This window comes from Perca fluviatilis, chromosome 4 (assembly GCF_010015445.1).
Source record: "Perca fluviatilis chromosome 4, GENO_Pfluv_1.0, whole genome shotgun sequence".
Lineage (NCBI taxonomy): Eukaryota > Metazoa > Chordata > Actinopteri > Perciformes > Percidae > Perca > Perca fluviatilis.
In genome coordinates this window covers 38,212,851-38,235,562 of record NC_053115.1, presented here as the reverse complement: position 1 = coordinate 38,235,562, position 22,712 = coordinate 38,212,851, and the positions used below count along the sequence as shown (strand labels likewise).

Genomic DNA, 22,712 nt, shown 5'->3' with positions numbered 1-22,712 from the left:
AGATGACCAAACATGCTCCGGACGCCTTCTTTATTTGCACCTGATGCAAATGAGACTGCGCTGTTACTCGCACAGGATTGGCTGAGCTTTGTGACTGAGACTGAGCATGCGCCAACACAAAGTAACCGTCCCAGAGCCGTTAGGAGACAGAGACATACTCGACAGAGAACGGCTCTGAACCGTCCTAAAGCTGATGTTATTTTAGATATCAGACTTGTAACTTGAAAAAATAAATGATGTTTAATAGTGTGATTCTAATGGCCAAACAATGTATCCATGGAAGTAGATTTACTGTTTAGGAAAACGTGCACATTTTGATTCCTGACTAGACCTCTAGTTTATTTCTTGATGTGTTTTCTTGTTTACTTTCTCATGGTGTATAAGGTATATCATTTAATTATTTGAAGTTTGTATGCTCTTTTATGTTTGTCAAATGTTCTATTTTCTATATTTACTCTTTTTGTACTTACGTAAACATGTATAAGACAAACACACATGACAAAATATTCTGAGGTGTGATTCGCAAAACAATATCCATAGACCTTAACCATATCTGTATATTGGCCCAAAATTTAGCTACATGCGGGCAAAAATAAAACAAATGCATCAGGTCCTCCTCCTCATCCCCACAGAACCTGCAACAAGGGTCTTTTTCTATCTGCCATTTAACCAGAGACTTTTTTGTTGCAATAATTTTATAAAAGATTTTAAGTTGAAATATTCTGGAATATGAATCAATTGTAGTTCTATAGATTGTTTTAAAGTATTCTTTCAACAAAATAGGTTAATTAACTTCGTCTTCCCAAAACAGGCAGGTTCTGTGTGGAAAAACGGCCCATTTAAATTAACATTTGACTTCTACTCAGCCAACAGAAAGAAGGCAGAGGCCAGGAAAACTGGTGGAGGACCAGCACCACCACCTCTGACAGAGGCAGAGGAGCTGGCCCTGAAGGCTGAAGGAATCCCTGGAGGGAGCTTTTCCTCTGAGCCAGCTACATCACAGGACACAAGTGCCTTCATAAGATGTAATAGGCTTGATTTATCTTCTTTTATGCCTATATATATTTTAGAGATATATTATTCCACCTTCATGGGTTTGTCATTTGTCCCAACAGATTCTGATGGTGTTCTCTCACTTGTGGACCCTCATGCTACAGCAGAACTACTTAAAGCTGTAAGTAGACAACTAAATACTCCAGACATAATGCAAGTAGTTTAATGATGCAAGTAGTTTAAAGTCTAACAAAACAATACTCATCTTCACAGGAGGAAACAGATGAAGAGGACACAGAAAGGGATCCAGAGAGGCCTATCGAGAATCGAAGTTTTGAAGTTGATTGAATGAAATCCTCAGAGTAGTTCGTTAAAGTATAGCACGTATAGTTTTGGGCCTACTTCCTGTTACCACTAGGGGGCACTATGACTTTGAGTCAATTTTGTCTGGTAAATGTCCTCAGAGTTAGAGTCTTATGAATCATGAAAAGTTTCGAGCCAATTGGTCAATGTACACTCAAGTTACACCCGCTTCCTGTTTCGATGGTGAAACGCACAAAATGGCCGCCCCACCACGGCCATGCCCTATGACAAGAAGTTTTTCTTTTAATAACTTTTCATCTTAAACATCTTAAAATGGCACAGACCAAATTTGAAGTTGATCGGATAAAATCTCTAGGAGGAGTTCGTTAAAGTACGACGTGGAAATGGCCAAAATCAAACTAATTTCGAATTATCAATTCAAAATGTCGGACTTCCTCTTGGGTTTAGGGTATGGCTCCAATGACGTTTTTTGTACGTCTTGACATGCTACATATGTGTACCAAGTTTCGTTAGTCTACGTTAAACGTTCTGCAGGGGCTCAATTTCTAAAGTTTTGTACGGGGCGCTAGCAAGCCATTTTTGTGCGCCTATGCCCTCTTAACACCCACCTCTATTTGTGGAATTTTCGCCTATTTGCTATACCCAAATGGAAAACCTTATAACAGAAGATCTGCAAGACCAAAACGTATGTATGAGGCTTCAATTGAAAGGAAACATCTAGTACTTTCTAGATATGTGCTGTTTTTTTGGTCCTCGCCTAAAATAGGTCATATTTGAATAACAACAACTAGGACATGCTTTATGCCACATATTGCAAAACACCACACATATCTTCTACATCTTGTCAAAAACACATTTCTAAAGTTTCAGACCGCTAGGCATAACCTTTTGTGAGCTAGGGAAATTTTTGTCTGTGACCCAGACTGGTGTCTCCGAACCTCTCCAATCGGCCAAACTATGCCAAATGCTTTTACTCACTTCTGTGACTATGGAAAACATACTAAGGCATTGAGATTACTATAAAACCATGTTACCATCATAGATTAACCCCCCCCCCAAAAAATATATATATATATATTTTTATATATATAGATATATATAAATTCCTACAATTTGGCCATATTTAACTCAGCCTTTGTCAGTTGACAAAAACACTACAGAATGCTAGCACATGAGATACAAAAATGACAAACCATGTTGAAATGAATTCCAAATAAAGATTTATTTTTTCAATATAAGTGCACTAAATTGCAATGCTGAACTATATACAAAAAGTGCAACAAATTGCAATGTTGAACTATATACAAAAAGTGCAACAAATTGCAACACTGAACTATATACAAAAAGTGCAACAAATTGCGCTGAACCAACAGAACAAATTGCGCTTAACCAACAGAACCAAATTTATATTAAATTATGTAAAAATGTGCATAGAAAAAAACCTAAAGTATGACACTGGAAAAACTCAAATAATTAAGTGTTTTTCACCAGAATGACATATAATGCAGGGAGGTAAAATTTAAAGAAATCGAACTGAATATTTGAATAGATAAAATAGAAGCAGTATAGTATATAGAATGATATACCTGGCACCAGACCATAAAGGATGGATATTTTCTCCAGCATCAGGGCGGCAGGAAATCTACAGCAGACTGTATTTTTTTAATAGAAGTAGGTTTCGCTGACAGTGTGGTAGAGCAGGCCAGAGGTGACATAAACACACAGGAACCATCAGAAACACTGACAGAAAGAGAGAAAATGCCACACACTGTTCAAGTACACAGCTACAACCATTAACAGCTAGTCCTTACTGAAGATGCTACACAGGATTCACACAACAGTGTGTGTGTGTGTGTGGTGTGTGTGTGTTTTACAGCTTCCCCTCCAGATAAACTGCTACAGAGCCACTCCCTGACTCCTCCACCCAGTCAGATTTATTTACAGAGTTTTAGAAAAGCAATTAGAGACGAGATGAAAGACTAAAGCGGGAGATACTTGACTGATATTTTGTGGCAGTGCAACTGGGCAATACCGGCTCCAACAGGAACACAGGCATGGTGTTGTGATCTTACAGACCTTTCAGTGTGTGCCAGTCATTGAAGCAGTCCCAATGTGCAACAAAACACAAGGGCACTTCACATGATGCACATCCGACAGGTGTTTTGCGGTGGCAGTGTGTGCAATTCCTTCTACCTGCAGTGCCTGCATCTTGTTTAGGCACATCAAGTCCCGCTGAGAAGTAGTAGGGCTTGTGTGAAGCTGCTGGGATAGGAGGTGCAGTGAATGTGGACCTTGTTGATGTTGACACAGAGCCTAGGTCTGCAAGCTCCTCAACAAGGGCCAGCCGGAATTCCTTCTGTGTCATGGAAGGATCCCTCTGGCATCGCTGGTACAGGATGTGGGCGTTCACCACAGCGATGTCCACAAAGTGGAAGAAAAAAGTCCGGTACCACTTCCTGGTCTCTGTAATACCCAATGAGAGCATCAGACAAATCAACGCCCAGTGTTGTAATGTAACGGAGTACAAATACTTCGTTACTGTGCTTAAGTAGAAATTTCACGTATCTGTACTTTACTTCGCTATTTCAATTTATGTCAACTTTCACTTTTACTCCACTAAATTTCCTAGATAAAATTGCAGCCACAGTCACTGGTGTGTGCGTTACTTCACGCAGCACACACTGTAAACCCGAATAAGTTACCAGAACTCAAAAAAAGTGAGGCAATCAGTTGCCTCACTTTTTTTAAGTTGATTAACTTAAAAGTCAAAATTTTCCGAACTTAAAAGGTTGGTTGAATTGCTACTTGTACCTTTTGATAACAGTTAAATTAAAAGTGCTCATTTAGCTCAACTCAAATATTTGCAGTTAATATGACTTAGTTTTCTGTTAAGGGAACTCAATTATTTTCAGTTATTATGACTTACAGTTTTGAGTTTTCAAACCACAGGAATAAGTTCACAGAACTTAAAAAAATAAGTACACAACCACACAATTTTTATGTTAATAAAACTCAATGTTTATTAGTTTGTTTTGTCATTGTTTTAAGTACACATTAGTCAAATATGTTGAGTTTGTTTACTTAAAAACATGTGATTCAAAACTTAAAATTTTTAGGCAACCGATGCCTCACTTACATTAAGTTTAACTAACTTAATATATCTTAAAGTCGTGAACGTCTGCTTTTGAACAGTTACATGTTAAAATGAAATAGAAAAACATTTATAAATTAAAAATTTTTAAAATATACTTATATACTTTAATTGTATATTAAATAAATAAATAAATTTGAGAGATTTTTAAGAAGAAAAACTCAAAATTCTCTGATCCTATCCTTCCAAATGTGTTCCTGGTCATAAACGAACACGCCGACTTAATGGGACTTTGTCTTATTCACCGTATCCTCCAGAGTTAGAGAAGTCCATAAATACCCTTCTCATCTCAGTGTGTGTTGTAACTCTGTCTGGGCACCCACTGCTAGCCTAGCTTAGCACATGTTGTACAAATCACAACATGTAAATATGAAAATGTTGGCGTTATTTTGTCACTTATTAGGAGCATAGATGGAGCCAGATACCTCCAGGATCTGTGCTAAGCTAGGCATGGGTGGGTCAGACAGAGATACGACACGCACAGAGATGAGAAGCCATGTATGGACTTATCTAACTCTGGGGATACTGTGAATAAATCCCAATAAGTACCGTATTTTTCTGGACTATAAGTCGCGACTTTTTTTCCTACTTTGGCTGGTCCTGTGACTTGTGCGACTTGTATATCAAAATATATATAATTTAACATGTTTTTAAATGTTAATTCATAATGCAACACATTACCATCTACAGCCGCAAAAGGCCTCTATGCTTGTGACAACTAGAATGCTGCTCCTAAAGACAACTGAGAAAGAGAAAAGAGATAAACTGCAGGTAGTAAAATATGCAGCCGCAACGTGTAATCGAGAGCAGCAGAAAGAAAGTTTGAAACAAGGGAGAAACTTGTGAGGGACTGGCGAAAAGGTGACTCTTATGCAATGAAGAAAACAAAGAAAGCTAATCGGCTAATCGCGGGCTGAAAGCAAGATGGCCAGAGCTGGAGGAACGAAGTCACACATGGGTGCTTGAACAACGTGCTGCTGGGAGAGGCTTGTCAACGGTGCAGTTAGCTCGCTACGCCCACGCCCCTGGTAGTTGTTCTGTGTGCTATTGTATAGTTTAATAACTGTTAATGTGTTACGTTAACATACCGGACACCTACCGTATTCAGCCTGTTGTTCTGGGTGCTATTGTGTAGTTTTGGATTTTGTGAAATACATTTCTAAATAAATGCGACTTATAGTCCGGTGCGATTTATAGTCCGGAAAATACGGTAGGCATGTTTCTTTAAGGCCCTAGGAAATAAATATTTATCACACATTTCTGATATTGACCAGACAACTAATCAGATAGTCAGGAAAATAATCGGAGTAATCAAAAACAATAATACCAAAAATGAAGTTATCGTTCGTTACAGCTATAAAAGAAAAAACACTGCTTTTGGCTTCCTTGCTAATTCCTGAGTAAGGCGACAGGGCAGCAATGAAATTTCAAATATTCTATAGAGTTTAAGAACATTTTCACTTAAAACTCTAAAATGTAAATGTTTTACAAACCATATCAAATGCACAGTGAAATGTGAGTCATCTTGCGCAGCCCACAATGGTTAAGAAAAACATTAAAACATACAAAACATTAGCGTTACTTTTGCATTATATTAATAAGAACAAAGGCATATTGAGTAGTTTGGGCCTATTGGCTGAACACCTGCAGTAGTGCAGTAACTTTTTGAGGCATTATTTAGACAAAAGGAGATAACTTTGAACTAGCCTTTTATAATGCTTTACCCTGCAGCCTTTTTTTCAGATGAGTTTCTACATCATTAATTCATTCTTGAGGGTCTGCAACCTCGGGGATAGTTTACCACTTTCTAGACCAAGTTAAATCTTTAGAGTGAATTCAAAAGTGTTGGTCAGTGCTTTGGGATAGCTGAGGTGCAGTGCATAGATCACTCCACAGATTACCAGGAAGGCATCGCCAAGTCTGGGAAGGCTGACCACGGCATCACTTTCAATGACGACAGTGATTCTCACAGGGTGGTAGTGAACTGGACTTGCGTCATGGTCACCGATGAAAGTAATGAGGCCCACTGCAACACCATCAAGCTCTGGCTCATCAGACTCATCCTGAATGAATGAAAAAAGAGATACTAATCACAAACTAACACATGGAACAGAACAGATGACATAATTTGTCTTTCCTTAACCAAGTCCCATTGAAATCCAATACCACTTTTACAAAAGAGACCTGGGTCTCATTGTAAGAGTTGAAAAACATAAGATCCATGTTCTGCACACATGAATCAGCCAAAATACCAGAGAATCTAAGTGCTGACTGAAACCAAGGACATTTACAAGAAAATGTTTTACTGAACATTGAATAAAATGTTAATATTTACGGGTTAGATAATACACAGCAGAATCTGTTAGTGACTTAAGGAGACTCACTGTGCAGGTTCTTAAACATCCAGAGACGTCCTCACGCAGATACACAGGAAGGACGTGGAGAACAGTAGTGCGCTTGGTGTGTATGTCATGGATTTCCTATTCAGATAAAAAACAGAATTGCATATACTGAAGAGTTTACATAAAGCTGATTTTAAACAGTCCAAACAGAACATATGTCCACAAATAACCTGTTAACATCTTTAATGCAATCAGACAAATGGCAAACAAAGTGGACTAATTGCAAAAGTCAAAAAGCTCATTTCAATCATTGAACCTGTTCAATGTTCTACTGGTTCAACCTATGAAATGTGTAAAAATCTATTTACCTGTTCATCATGGATTTTAAAAATTTCGCCAGCAAGCATCTGCTGTCTTCCCAGTTTTTGATGCCTTCCGTCTGAATAAGGTCATCAGTCGAGGAAGATAGCGGTCAAGCTCAGCATAGCACGTGTTGGGCAGGTTCTGATTTGTAATCCGCTGGAACTCTGCATACAACTACATAGAAATAACAGCCAGAGGAGAATACAGCAACAACACTTATTAAAAAAACAGTTCAATTTGAAGAATCTTGCACACATTCATAAAGCAAAAATATCAGCCAAATGAGTAAGAATCACAATTTTCACTTTAAAAGAGAGAGCTGATCCATATTACCTCAGACTCTATTTTAAGAGCAAGCCAGAGATCCATGAGGTCGTTCACTGGTGGGCAGGACATCACTATGGTCTGTCGGCGTAGGGGAAATGTGGTCTCCATCATCTTTCTAATGAGGGTCAGTTTCTTCTCAGTCTTCTTCAACAATTTTTGCAAGCAAATACAAAGTTAAGTAAAATATGATTAGTAGTATTCGTGAACAGAACACATTCATTATTTGTTGACTTAAATACAGCAAAACACTTTATTTTGATCAAACAGGCAAGTAGAAAAACAATGATGTGTGTATGTGGGAGTGCGTATGATTTGGGGGTTACCACACTAAAACCTTGTCTGAGAAAAAAACAACAATTCAAGTTATTGGTATTTAGAGGGGGGGGGGGGGGTGATAGAAGAATTCACATTCATTGGATTACCTGGTATCGTTATCACATCTCCAGTTATCTTCCTTAACTTCTTGAAACTGGAACAGCAAGATGCAAAGGCATAAACTGATCTGAAACTGAACAATTAAAAGATTCAAAGAGTGTCAAATTATAAATACTTCCATTTATAAATGTTCCCTGTTAATGATCTTTTCATTTAATCCCCATAAGTGTCAAGTTACTAAAGCCATCAAGCAAAATTAACATTACTGTAAAGAAAAGCAGCCACGAACCTTAACCTGCATGGTTAATCAACAATAATACCATTTCTACAAACCAAAGCTTTACTATTAAGGGTTTTACTTTATTCATCTTTGTCATAAAAGCAGCTTGCCTCCAGCAGGGTCGTTTGTTTTAAAACCGAGGCAACACAAGTAGGCGGGCACGGGCAGTTGACTCGTTCTGTTAACAGCAATCTCCGTGTCTCAGACAGTCTGCTCACACAGAATTTAAAACTAGCGTCCCTAGAAGCTACAGAGAGCGCTGGACTTGCAGTGTAGGAACTCAGTTTGAGGCGTTTATGCGCTTTTGTGCACTATTGAAAGTTTCCAGCAACAAAAACTAACTATCGCATACGAGGTGTCTGTTAGTGCTTCTACTAACAACTAACTTTTCTAACACCACCTTTAAGCGGGGAATGAGGTGTGATTACTAGATTCATCCGTCGTCAAATTCTTCAGGGAGTTGGTTAGTGGTAGCTAGGTCGCTAGTTGTGCTGCTGGAGTGCGTAACGCGTCAAAGTCCTTCTAAATAGTCTCTGGTAACGTTATTGCGTCGCGCTAAGTGGCTAGCTAGCTCTTCAGCAGCTAACCTATATCTGACAAGTTGCCAATCCCTACAAGACTCCCGTGATAAGCCAGTGAAGGGCGGGGGCTTGGAGAAGGTCTACGCTCTCTGAGACAAACACATAAAAATGTATAAAAGAAGTAAAAGCGAATGCATATTAACATTCAAAACTTACAGTAAGTCCAGTGAGCCTGATTGCTGCTGCGTGAGGTAGTTTCTGCAACCCTACTGTCTGCTGCTTCCCGCCTTGCTGCGTTGTTCAAACTTTTCTTCTTCTGTGTTTTTCCAAAGAGGCCGTATGGAATCAGTGTAGTGTGCAAATTAGCGCCACCTTCTGCTTCGCAGGTTGAATCAGAGATTAACTCGCCATACAAAATTATCCCTGCAGCTGCTTAAATAAAAATAAAAAGAATATATAGGCTACATTAAACTGATGAAGCAAAAAATAAATAAAATAAATACATTTTGTCCTCCACTAATGTCTAATGCATTTCAGACCATTTGCTATTGCAATTTATTTATTATGATCGATTTTACTTATTTGGTAAAGCACTTTGAGATTTTATTGTATTTTAACATGTGCTATATAAATTCAGTTTATTTTTAAATCATCCCTATTTTAAACAATAGAAATAACAGGACTTTATCATTCTTAGTATGTTATTACTCAATTCTATTACATTGTACTTAAGTTATGTTTTTAAGTTATGCTTACTTATACACAAAATAGTTCCATTTAATCAAAAAATATTAGTTAACAATACTCAAAAAGGAAGAACATGTTACACCAACTTGACAAAATTAAGTTAGTAGAACTTGTTCTAAAACTTTGAGTATACACTACTTAATCTATTTAATTACTTTGAACGTTCGGGTTTACAGTGCATGTACTGACTGGAAACATTACCGAGGATTATTTACCGCCGATGGCGCAGATGAACTAACGCTACACTCGTTACTGTAAGTAGGTAGCCTACAATAAAACCTCCATGATTAAAGTGACAATACTTATCAATAACCCACGTACCTGTTCTACAGGCAGAAACACGTAGAAACCGATATTTCAGTCTGCACTATCCACTCTCATCCACCGCGCTGTGCAAACACAGCTCTACTCTGCAAATAGCGACTTTACAAACGAGCTCAAATGAAAGATGTCAGTTTGTAGTCTAACTGTTTGTCTTAATTTGCAACCAATCTTGAACTTTGGACAAACTCTTGTAAACGTAGCTGCTGTCTAAACGAGCCATCCTCTCCGCTGGAGCGGTAAACCTATGGATGTATTTTAAGACCAAAACAAATACATGTGGCTACTTAATATGCACGTGAATGACGCGTTCTTCATTGTTGACGATGTTGCCGGTTGTATTATTTAGCAACAGAATTGTCTTATTTCAAATTAGGCATACAGGATTAATCTGAGATCATTTTCTAGTTAAGTAGCCTATCTAGTTATCATTATGGATTTTCCATGTGTTTAGGGGTTTGCTTACTAATGTAAAAAATATAGCATTAATTTAGTAAGAAAGTGAAAATATCAAACAAGATGATGCAGAAAGTCCGGCCCCTGGAGTGTCTGCTTAAAACAATTCTGGCCCTTGGAAAAATGTAGTTGATGACCCCTGGTCTAGCTTTGCTGCTAATGGCACAACATCCAGTGGCAGTGGCTAGCTGGGTTAGAACCATTTTCTAAAGCATAGGTGCGGCGTATATTTTCCTGCTTTTTTGTCCTTTTCCAATCACACCTATGATATTTCTTTCAGGGCCAGTAAAAATGTGGAAGGGGCCAGCAAAACTCTTATCTACTGGCCCCGGGGGCCAGTGGGGATTTTTCATGTTGAGCCCTGCAACCACCCTGACGATAGTGGTGAACTCGCTGAACAGGGTAGTGGTGAAGATAACGTCATACACCCGTGTTGCAAGAAATGTTTCTGTACATTGATGTCAGCTCTAAAAATATGCTGTTTGTTCTTTGAACTTAAGAGAATTGTGCCTGAAAAGTCCTAGAAAAGAATGTGATTTTGATTTGATGAGTGAGATTAAGAAGATATGGGAACCCTGAATATGCTTTATGCTTTACTATAAGAAAGCCACAATAAAAGTTCTAACCGCTTGCTTTTAAAAAAAAAAAACTTTTACTTTTATTTCAAATACTTAAGTACATTAAATATCAAAAAATTACTTTTGATACTTAAGTACAGTATATATCAGATACTTTAAGACTTTTACTTAAGTAATATTCTAAAAGGTAACTTTCACTTCTACCAAAGTCTTTTTCTAGTACGATACTTGTACTTTTACTCAAGTATTTCTTTCTAGTACTTTATACAACACTGTCAACGCCCCCCATGCGCTGATTGTAGTCCTTGATTGTAGCTGGGATAGTGACATCAACCTGCACCCACGTCCCACCTGTCTTCACTCTTCTTTGGGCCGTGTCACCATTGAAGGCCTTGTGGAGGGTGGAACACATGACGACTTCTCGGGTGTCCATCCACTTCACAAAAAGCACATTCTTGTCCCTGATCCATCTTATGCTGCCACAAGGAGCACCCTTGGGAAATCGCTGGCCTTGGTCTTAAGGAAACCTACTCTGTTTGACCGTATTGTACCACATGCTCCAATCTTCTTTTTTAGAAGTTCCTGAAAAAGGTGAGAACTAGTGTAGAAGTTGTCCACAAAGAGCAGATAACCTGTGCCCAGAGATTCAAAATCCATGAGTGACATTACCGACTCATAACTCAGAGCCAGATGACTTCCCTTCATACACATAAAAGTTCCATGTGTATCCACAACTGGAATCAGCCAGAACAAACAGCTTGTACCCCCACTTAGTCGGCTTGTTCTGGATGTACTGTTTAATGGATATTCTGGCCTTCGTTGCCACCATTCTCTCATCAATTGAAATGTGCTGACCAGGTTGGAAGTGAGACTTGCATGCTTCCACAATGTGTTGGTAGAGGGGCTTTATCTTGCCAAGACGGTCGTATCCTGGTGTCCCCCTCTTGGCCTCATTCTCTTCATCTGCTGTCATGTCACTGATGTGCAGGGCTTTGCAAACCTTAACAAATTTGTTCCGTGACATGACAGTGGCAGGGAACGGTAGTGAGTGGAGTCGGGTCCCTCTCCAGTAGTACACCAGGGCAGAGCACTTCACCAAGCCCATGTAAATGACCATGGCAATAAAGGAGAACATGTCCGGAATGGTGAAGTCATGCCATTTTCCTCTCCTCCTTTCTTGTTTTGCCGCTCCATAAGCATTTGTGTTTGCCAAGAGTGACTGGAACACAGCATCAGAAAAAAAAGGAAGAAAAAATGAAGTGGACTGCGAGCATTCCTCGTCTCCTGCTGCGGTCCAGGCTGCCGGATTGGCATAAAGATCATCGGAGCAGGCTCCACATCCTCTTCATCCAATGACTGCCACTGCTGTTCCGCTGTCTGGGGAGCACTAGGAGAGCCTGATGCTCGAGGTGTCTTTTTGGCAGCAGGTGGACGTCCAGCTGTGGGTATACTGGAATCCCCTTTGGAGGCAGCGCTGTTAGCTGCAGAGGACCGCCGGCGCTTTGTCTGACTGGAGTCAGCAAGGGAGGGGGTCTGTGGCCTTTCTGGTAGTGTGTCAGGCTCCCAATCTGAATCACTATCTTCTGACCTACAAAACACAACATAATGCACAGTTTAGTAAAATATTCCCCTTCCATTATTTGCAATTTATCGTCTCAAAAGTGTAATTTAATGTGAATGCAGTAAAATAAACCATGTCCAATGTGCACACAAGCTTGATGAATATTTTTTGTACTGTACTATTCTCTAAAGCAGATGTACTAAGTCATGCCCTTCCTATCCTGATTAACTGACCTGTATGTGAGTAATGAGGGACTGTCAAGGCTACTTTGAATAATCTAATATATAAAGCATTGTTTTATGATACTAAATGTTTTGACACTTTTTTGCATCCTACATAATAGTTTTGATGTATTCAGTAATGATCTACTTAGCTCATAGAAAATAAAAATAAGGAAAACCATTGAAAGAGAAGGTGTGTCCATACTTTTGACTGGTAACATTACTGTACATTTATAGTTATATACATACATACATACATACATGGTTAAAAATCAAGTTTTTCGTACACCAGTTGAATGGCTAGTGAATGTTATACTTTATCAGCCACTCAATAGATTACTATTGTTTTTTTGGCTGGTGAGTGAAGCAAGTCTACCAGAAAATCTAACATCATATTTTACCAGCATTTGGCTCCAGTTAGTAGATGTGTTAATTCTGAACCCTGCATATATACGGCATAGTAAATACACAGAAAGAGAAGCTCAAACTAATGCCTGCCTGTTTACAATGTTCAGCAAAAATAATTTAACTTAAACATAAAACAATAATGAAATAAATAAATAAATAGGTCAGAAGACCGCTTATTAAATTACAGTAGTTTGATGCCACTGGCCCGGGCTTCACACCCAAAGCAAAAGACATGCATATCCTCCCTAAATTCATCAATAACTGATCAATAAAGTTTTTATATGTCTAACGTTATTGATATGATAGGCAAATTAGGAAGGGAAACATGGCTAGAAAGATCGATAAAAAGGTAAAAGATCCCTCACTGGTCTAAAATGTCATCTTGTCCAGCGGCAAACATTTCCTCTCTCCCCGAGTCATATTCGCTGTCCCCACTGTCAGACGACGACGACACTAAAATCATTGCTAATGCCTCTTGTGTGGTAAACTTCTTGTTTAACTTAGCCATTGTTGAACAGAAAAATCCCAAAATAAAATAAAGTCAAAGAAAAAAAAAAAATGGAACAATAAAAACAATGGCGCGGTAAAAATTCTAAATAGCTAGTTAGGTGTGTGTAATTCGTGCTTCTTTCTCTGCTGCAACGAAGAAGAGACAAAAAGCTGCTACGCATTTACATTATTTTGGCTCACGTGCAACCTACCTACCCAACCCATACATCGTTGAAAAGGGAAAATTATTGGCTTCAATCCTCTTGAGTGACGTGTTGATAGCCAATCAGAGCTTGTTATACCACGGCAACAAAAAAAAGTGGCGCGCGTAATGGCCTTTCACATTGGGAGCACTTGCTGTATGTCAAGGGCTGTCCCGGGGTGAAAACTAAACAGAAAAAGTTGGGGATGCTTTCGCATTGTATGCAGCAAGACAAGGAAAACAAGCATACCCAACAACACCGTGCAGGATGAACAGAACATATACTTTTTGCCGATTGCATTTGACAAAGGAGGTTAGCAAACAGTCAGCTACGGACTTTTTTGTTGTTTTTACACAGCATTTTGTACATACTGGATTATTTTTATGAGAAACCCTTTTGGTCTTTTGATTGTTGGACCCTGATGGACTAAATGAATATAAACAATTAGGGATTGGGTGCATATTCAGACTTTACAACTGCTTCAAAGGTTTTTCAGTTAGAATATTGTTTAGTGAGTCAGACACTGATGGCACAGCGCTGTATTGTGCCTCTTTATGTACCTAGGCTCTTTTCTTACAAAAATGTTTTGTGCTGGTCAGCGGGTACTTGGATGCAAAAATATTTCAAGGGGGTACATTATTGAAAAAAGATTGAGAACCACTGTATTGGTGCAATGCATTGAATTGATTTATGTGTGAAATCTCTGCAACCTGGCATGTTTTCCCTTTGCGCATGCCTCATAGTGTGTTTAGTGAGTGAATAACAATGCCTGTGGGAACGCTTTATCAAATGGGCCTCTACAACCTGGGATAGGGGATTGGAAAATTCAATCCATAACAATGTACAGTTCATATGCAATTTCCATCCATTGATTGGATGATCCATTGTAAATTGGGTTGCCTGAATGGACGGCAGGTTGGCAGCAATGGCTTTCTCTGCAGTCCTGTTCGGTGACCGATCCAAACAAACCACATAATTTGAGTTCCTATTACACAACCCACTTCGCTGTCACTGTGTGCTCACTGTCATGACCTCCAGGCCTTTGTCTTGACCACAAATCTCATTTCAGGTCTTTTAATGGGAAGAACAACGAAGAAACCAAATCCTAGCTGGAATTTCACTTATCATTGTAGGACCAAATCTCAAAAGAAGAGGTGGATGAATAGAAAGGAAATGAGGAGTGATGGCGTAAACTAAAACTATCTATTATGTATACATTCTGTGAGTTTGCAATCTCAACATATATATATTTTATTTATTTTGTTCCTCTCATTTTACTACAACGTAACAGCTGTGTCTTTTCTCATCTTTGCACTCGTAAGCTGTACTGTACTGTCACTTCCATTCCTCACTTTACCATCTTATGTCAAGTAGAGCACATCATGTCCAGTATTACTGCATATCTGAATAATGTATATATGTTAGTTCACACCCTAAGTGTGCACTAGTTTGAGCTGTTTAAAAAATAAATCTTTAAGTTGAGACTTCTTATTCTATTTAAGTTATCGTCTTAAGTTGTTTGGATAAAATTTTAGCACAAGCCAGCACTAGCCCTGCCAGTTTAGAACTAGCAAAAAGTAAAACAAACTAAAATAAGAAAGCAACACAAATTATGAACACATTGTATTTTCTCTGAAGCAGTCTTCCAACATGGTAGATGTGATCTAAATATACAGTACCACACATACCGGGGCTTTATTAATGATGTCAGATGCATGGTTGACTGTTTCTGTGGTCTGTCTGTCAGTGTAATTTATGTCTGATGCTTGCTGTGGTTTTCCTGAGAACACAATGACACTTTCAGTATGCCAAAGTCCACGTAGTCAGACATACAAGTGTAGTCATGCTTCATCAGCTTCATCATGGCTGGACACCTGCTGTTAGTCATCCTCATGTGTAAGTTAAACCTCTTGTCAGTTTCTTTCATTGTACTGTAAATGTAGGCAGATACACACCAATACAGGTCCATTTGATTAGCAAGAGCCAGATTAATATGTAAAGTCAAGTATCATAAATCATGTATTGGTAGCAGCATGTTTAATTACACTTTTTAATCCGGTTTTAGAGATCAAGGGTTTAGTTTACTATTACATCTGTTTCACTTGTTAACATGTTTTCTTTTCTCCAACAGATTCCTTTTCTGAGATGAAAGCACAAGGTCAGTCTCTCTTAATTTGACAATTTGCCTGTGCAGTAGTGTTAATTTTGTCACCTATTTTTAATTTAGTCTTAGTCTTAGTCTTGTGCCAAATGTCCTTGTTAGTTTTAGTCATATTTAGTCATTTACATCTTTTTTTGTAAGTCAAGTTTTAGTCAACTAAAAGTCTCGTAATTTTAGTCTATATATAAAAATAAATTACATAAAGTTATATAAATATCAAGCCTCTTCCTTATTTCACCAATAAATTCCTGTTAAACGACAAAAACAACCACCATCCATCCATCCATCCATCCATCCATCTTCGTCCGCTTATCCGGTGTCGGGTCGAGGGGGGAGCAGCTCCAGCAGGGGACCCCAAACTTCCCTTTCCCGAGCAACATTAACCAGCTCCGACTGGGGGATCCCGAGGCGTTCCCAGGCCAGGTTGGAGATATAATCCCTCCACCTAGTCCTGGGTCTTCCCCGAGGCCTCCTTCCAGCTGGACGTGCCTGGAACACCTCCCTAGGGGAGGCGCCCAGGGGGCATCCTTACCAGATGCCCGAACCACCTCAACTGGCTCCTTTCGACGCAGCGAGCAGCGGCTCTACTCGAGCTCCTCACGGATGACTGAGCTTCTCACCCTATCTCTAAGGGGGAGACGCACAGCCACCCTCCTGAGGAAACCCATTTCGGCCGCTTGTACCCTGGATTCGTTCTTTCGGGTCATGACCCAGCCTTCATGACCATAGGTGAGGGTAGGAACGAAAACTGACCGGTAGATCGAGAGCTTTGCCTTCTGGCTCAGCTCTCTTTTCGTCACAACGGTGCGATAGATGGAATGTAATACCGCACCGCTACCGATTCTCCGACCAATCTCCCGCTTTGTGGCCCCTCACTTGCGAACAAAACCCCAAGGTACTTGAACTCCTTCACTTGGGGTAAGGACTCATTCCCTACCTGGAGAAGGCATTCCATCGGTTTCCTGCTGAGAACCATGGCCTCCGTTTTAGAGGTGCTGATCCTCATCCCAACCGCTTCACACTCCGGCTGCGAACCGATGCAGTGAGTGCTGAAGGTCGCAGGCCGATGATGCCATCAGGACCACATCATCTGCAAAAGCAGCGATGAGATCCCCAGCCCACGAACTGCAACCCCTTCCCACCCCGACTACTCGATATCCTGTCCATAAATATTACAAACAGGATTGATGACAAAGAGCCCTCGGCGGAGGCCAACCCTCACCTGAAACGAAGTCCGAATTTCGTTACGCGAAACCGGACACAGCTCTCACTTTGGTCGTACAGAGATTGGATGGCCCTGAGTAGAGACCCCCTCACCCCATACTCCCGCAGCACCTCCCACAGTATCTCCGGGGGACCCGGTCATACGCCTTCTCCAAATCCACAAAACACATGTAAACCGGTTGGGCATACTCCCAGGCCCCTCCAGGATCCTTGCGAGGTGAAGAGCTGGTCCGTTGTTCCAGCGACCAGGACGGAATCCGCATTGTTCCTCCTCAACCTGAGGTTCGACTATCGGCCGAACTCTCCTTTCCAGCACCCTTGGAGTAGACTTTACCAGGGAGGCTGAGAAGTGTGCTACCCCTGTAATTGGCACACACCCTCTGGTCCCCCTTTTAAAAAGGGGAACCACCACCCCAGTCTGCCACTTCTTTGGCACTGTTCCAGACTTCCACGCAATGTTGAAGAAGACGTGTCAACCAGGACAGCCCCTCCACACCCAGAGCCTTGAGCATTTCTGGACCGGATCTCATCAATCCCCGGGCTTTGCCACTGTGGAGTTGTTTGACTACATCAGTGACTTCCGCCCGTGAAATCGACGACAATCCCCCGTCATCCTCCAGCTCTGCCTCTAACATAGAGGGCGTAATAGTCGGATTCAGGAGTTCCTCAAAATGCTCCTTCCACGCGCTATTACCTCCTCAGTTGAGGTCAACAGTGTCCCATCATTACTGTACACAGCTTGGATGGTTCCCCGCTTCCCCCTCCTGAGGTGGCGAACAACAGTTTTCCAGAAGCACTTTGGTGCCGACCGAAAGTCCTTTTCCATGTCTTCTCCAAACTTCTCCCACACCCGCTGCTTTGCCTCTTTCACGGCAGAGGCTGCAGCCCTTCGGGCCCTTCGTTTCCCTGCAACTGCCTCCGAAGTCCTCTGGGATAACATATCCCCGAAAGACTCCTTCTTCAGTCGGACGGCTTCCCTGACCACCGGTGTCCACCACGGTGTTGGTGGGTTACCGCCCCTCGAGGCACCTAAGACCACAGCTCCGCGCCGCAAGCTTCAGCAATGGAAACTTTGAACATTGTCCACTCTGGTTCAATGCCCCCAGCCTCCACAGGGATGCACGAAAGCTCCGCCGAGTGGCGGAGTTGAAAGTCCGTTGGACAGGGGCCTCCTCCAGACGTTCCCAATTTACCCGCACTACACGTTTGGGCTTACCAGGTCTGTCCAGAGTCTTCCCCACCCCTGACCCAACTCACCACCAGATGGTGATCGGTTGACAGCTCTGCCCCTCTCTTCACCCGAGTGTCCAAAACATACGGCCTCAGATCAGATGAAAAACGATTATAAAATCGATCATTGACCTTCGGCCTAGGGTGCTCTGGTACCAGGTACACTTATGAGCATCCCTATGTTCGAACATGGTGTTCGTTATAGACAATCCATGACTAGCACAGAAGTCCAACAACAAACAACCACTCTGGTTTAGATCAGGGAGGCCGTTCCTCCCAATCACGCCTCTCCAGGTGTCTCCATCATTGCCCGCGTGCGTTAAAGTCCCCAGCAGAACAATGGAGTCCCCACTGGCGCCCCATGCAGGACTCCACTCAAGGTCTCCAAGAAGCGAATACACGAAACTCCTGTTTGGTGTATATGCACAAACAACAGTCAGAGTTTTCCCCCACAACCCCCCGCAGGCGTAGGGAGGCGCGACCCTCTCGTCCACCGGGTAAACTCCAACGTAGCGGCGCTCAGCCGGGGGCTTGTTAGTATCCCCACACCCGCCCCGGCGCCGCACACCCTGAGCAACTCCGAAGAGAAGAAAGAGTCCAACCCTATCCAGAAGTACGGTTCCAGAACCGAGACTGTGCGTAGAGGTAAGCCCCACCAGATCTAACCGGTAGCGCTCCACCTCCCGCACCAGTTCCGGCTCCTTCCCCCACAGAGAGGTGACGTTCCACGTCCCCAGAGCCAGCGTCTGCTGCCCGGGTCTGGTCCGTCGAGGCCCCTGACCTTCACTGCCACCCATGTGGCAGCGCACCCGACCCCAGCGGTTCCTCCCACAGGTGGTGGGCCCATGGGCTGGAGAGATGGGAGCCACGTAGCTTGTTCGGGCTGTGCCCGGCCGGGCTCCGTGGCAAACCCGGCCACCGGGCGCGCACGAGCGGGCCGCCGTCTGGGCCTGGCTCCAGACGGGGCCCGCGTTCCCTCCGGGCAGGGTCACTCCATTTCTACCTTGTTTTTCCATTGGGTTTTTTGAACCATTCTTTGTCTGGCCCCTCACCTGAGACCACTTTGCCTTGGGAGACCCTACCAGGAGCACAAAGCTCCAGACAACACAGCCCTCAGGTTCACAGAGACACACAAACCTCTCCACCACGATAAGGTGATGGTTCACGGAGAAGAAAACAACCACTGGATGGGAAAATGGTATTTTACAATAACTTTGAATGCAGCATGAGGCTGGCAAGGTGAGTTTCAAGTGAACGCAACATATGTGTTGTTTTTCAATGGCAGTTTTTTGCAGCTTTTTGTACGGCAGCTACAGATTGTCGTACGTCTCGGTGTTAGAATCCTCTCCAGTGAAATACAGACAAACTTTTACACCGTTTACACCAGTGGGGAACCTTCAGGGCCTTCTACGCCTTCAGAGAAGGCCTAAAAAAATTATAAATAATAATAAATTTAATAATAATAATAATACTAATAATAAAGTATTCAATAAAAAAAATATGTTTTTTATTTTTTTAATTTCTATCTCATTTAATTTAATACAATACATTTAATACATTTTCTCTCATCTATGTTCTAAAGTTAAGCTTACTGTCAAGTTCATGTCCTGAAAAGATGTTATCCAATCAGAATCGTCTGTCTCTATTAAGGCCCGTTTAGCTGTCTCATTCATTGGTTAGGACTTCACGAATCTCGGGGAAGGCCAAGCTATGTGTTTTGGTGTGGAGAGTGACGGGCAAATCGACCAATCACGCTTTGATTTCAAGTGGGCGGGAAAAAAACAAAAGATCGTAGGCCTTCATGAAGTCCGAATCTCTGCAGAGTGGTGAGAGCGGTTGAGAGACAGAGTTAAATGGCAGAAGACGAGAGTGACGTTGTGGCTAGCTTGATAGCATCGCCTTTTTCAAGGCGGCCTTTCACAGAAAAACTTGAAATAATAAAAAACGGAAGACCAACTCCAGCACTGGAATTAAAAGAAAAGGTTAAGAAAGTGGAAATGCATTTCAAGACCGAAAATTATCAGCGATATCCATGGATGACGGGCTGTAAGAAAACAAACAGGCTGTACTGCTGGAGTTGTTTACTTTTTACATCTGACAAGTCATCCACCTGGGTCAGCGGCGGATTTGTCAGCCTAACAAATCTGACAAAGTCAGCCCACCGACATCAAGATTCTGCGGCACACCTGCAAGCTACGGTCTGTTTGAAAACTTTTGGGGACACAAGAGTTGATCTTCAGCTAGATGAGCAGCGCCGTAATCATACTACGGCACACAACAACAAGGTCAGGCAGAACAGAGAGATCCTGAAACGTCTCATCGATGTCGTCACATTTCTTGGAAAGCAAGAGCTGGCATTTCGAGGACATGATGAGAGTAAAGATTCGGAAAACAAGGGGAACTACTTTGAGTTTCTGGAGTTTTTGGCGGGGTATGACAGCCCTCTGCGCTGTCATCTGGATTCGGCCACTGTTTTCATCGGCACCTCCAGCAAAATTCAGAATGACCTGATTCAATCGGTGGCAGATGTAATGACCGAAGCAATGAGGGAGGAGGTGAGGAACACGCCTTTTGTCTCCGTTATGGTAGACGAGACAACTGACGTAAGTAACACCGCTCAGATGTCATATGTCCTCCGTTACACCACTGATGGTGGTGTGAAGGAGCGCTTTTTCCAGTTTGGTGATGTCAGTGGTGATAAGCGCGCAGAAGCCATAGCTGGTCAAGTTTTGGAGTTTCTGGAGGACTGTGCCTGCACCAATAAGGTAATTGCCCAGTGTTACGATGGAGCTGCAGTCATGGCTTCTGGACTGAATGGGGTCCAAGCTAAAATAAAGCAAAAAATACCACAAGCTCTCTTCGTTCACTGTTATGCGCACTCTCTGAACCTCGTCATGTCTCAAAGTGCTGCTAAAATCAAAGAGTGCAAAATCTTTTTCTCCCACCTAAGTGGCCTCGCAGCCTTTTTCTCAAAGTCAGCCAAACGCACGAAACTCCTGGATGAAATATGCCAGCGAAGACTGCCCAGAGTGACTCCAACACGGTGGAACTTTTCATCACGTTTGGTTTGCACTGTGTATGAGCGGAGAGAAGAACTCTTGGAGCTCTTTGAATTCATTGTTGACAACCACAATGATTTTGATGATGATGCTGTACACAGCGCTGATGGATACATTGCACTGCTGACGGGCTTCGAGTTCTGCTTTCTCCTCGCCACATTCAACTCCGTGTTCGCATACTCCGACGTGCTCTTTGGGATCTTGCAGAATAAGGAGTATGACATGCAGTTCTGTTTGTCCAGCATCGAGGACTTCTGCAGCACCACAGAGAGAGAAAGGTCCAAATTTGACTCCATCTATGAGGACACTGTGCGCGAAGTCGGGGTTCCCAGCGGGCGCAGGGTACGGAGAGTTGGAGATGTGCGCGCAGCGTACCAGCAGCTACACAGTGAAATTCTGGACAACATTCTCATTCAGCTGAGGAACAGGTTCTAGGATCATGAAAAACTCATGTTCCTTGCCCTTCTGGATCCCAAGAAGTTTGCCTCATACAGAGAAAACTTCCCCAACTCTGAGTTTCAGAGCCTCGCGGAAAACTACGGGCTGCATTTTGACCTCTCCAGGCTCAAAACTGAACTGACGGTCATGTACAACATGGCAAACTTTGAGGCAAGGAGCCCATCAGACCTGCTGCACTTTCTGACTCGTAAAGAGCTGACTGAGAGCATGCCGCAACTGTATCACCTCACCTGCCTGGTGCTGACCATCCCCGTGTCCACCTCCTCAGTGGAGCGGTCTTTCTCGGCTCTGAAGCGCATCAAGACGCACGCCAGGAACAGTACTGGACAGGATCGCCTGGGAGCTTTGGCACTGATGTCCATAGAGAAAGGACTTCTTTTGGAGCTCAAATCAAAGGACAAACTTTATGACGCCACCATCGCCCACTTCACAAAGAAAGACCGACGAATGGACTTCGTTTTCGTGTAAAGTAGGCCTATGTTATAAACCACCTTGATTATTATTTCAAGGGATTAAGATTACTGGCCAAGTGGACATTCAGGAATTTGTATTCATTGCGGAGGTTGTCGCAGCGCAAATTGCCTTTAATTCATATGTAATCAATCAATCAATCAATATATCAAACGTATCAGAAGTGTGTGGTTGGATTTTTGTTTTTAGAGGGTTTTTATTCCCCACACCCCATTCACTTGTCTGTCCCTTTCCCGGTGGAGAATTAAGGAGGTAGAACCTATAAATTAAAAGTGTGACTTTAATTATGCCTGCGTAAATGCGCACTGCAAGGAGAGGCATTTGCACTTCATTGCAACTTTAAAACATTCTTTTACCAGCTTTGTGTAACTTTTGGCGTATTGTGATTTTGAAATTGTATTGTAGATTGATGATGCTCATGACTTTATTTGTCAATGTGTGAATGATT

General features: G+C 42.0%; 1 long non-coding RNA gene across 2 annotated transcripts; it reads right to left on the bottom strand.

The window, feature by feature from the left end:
• Window positions 1-7,212: 7,212 nt before the first annotated feature.
• Window positions 7,213-7,984, bottom strand: LOC120557056. Of its 2 annotated transcripts, none has more exons than XR_005638935.1 (3): window positions 7,923-7,984; window positions 7,507-7,641; window positions 7,213-7,347 (listed from the first exon to the last, which is right to left on the bottom strand). It is a non-coding gene; the product is annotated as an uncharacterized LOC120557056 (long non-coding RNA). The 2 variants fall into 2 exon arrangements; XR_005638934.1 differs by having other exon boundaries at window positions 7,507-7,644; window positions 7,923-7,981.
• Window positions 7,985-22,712: the final 14,728 nt, after the last annotated feature.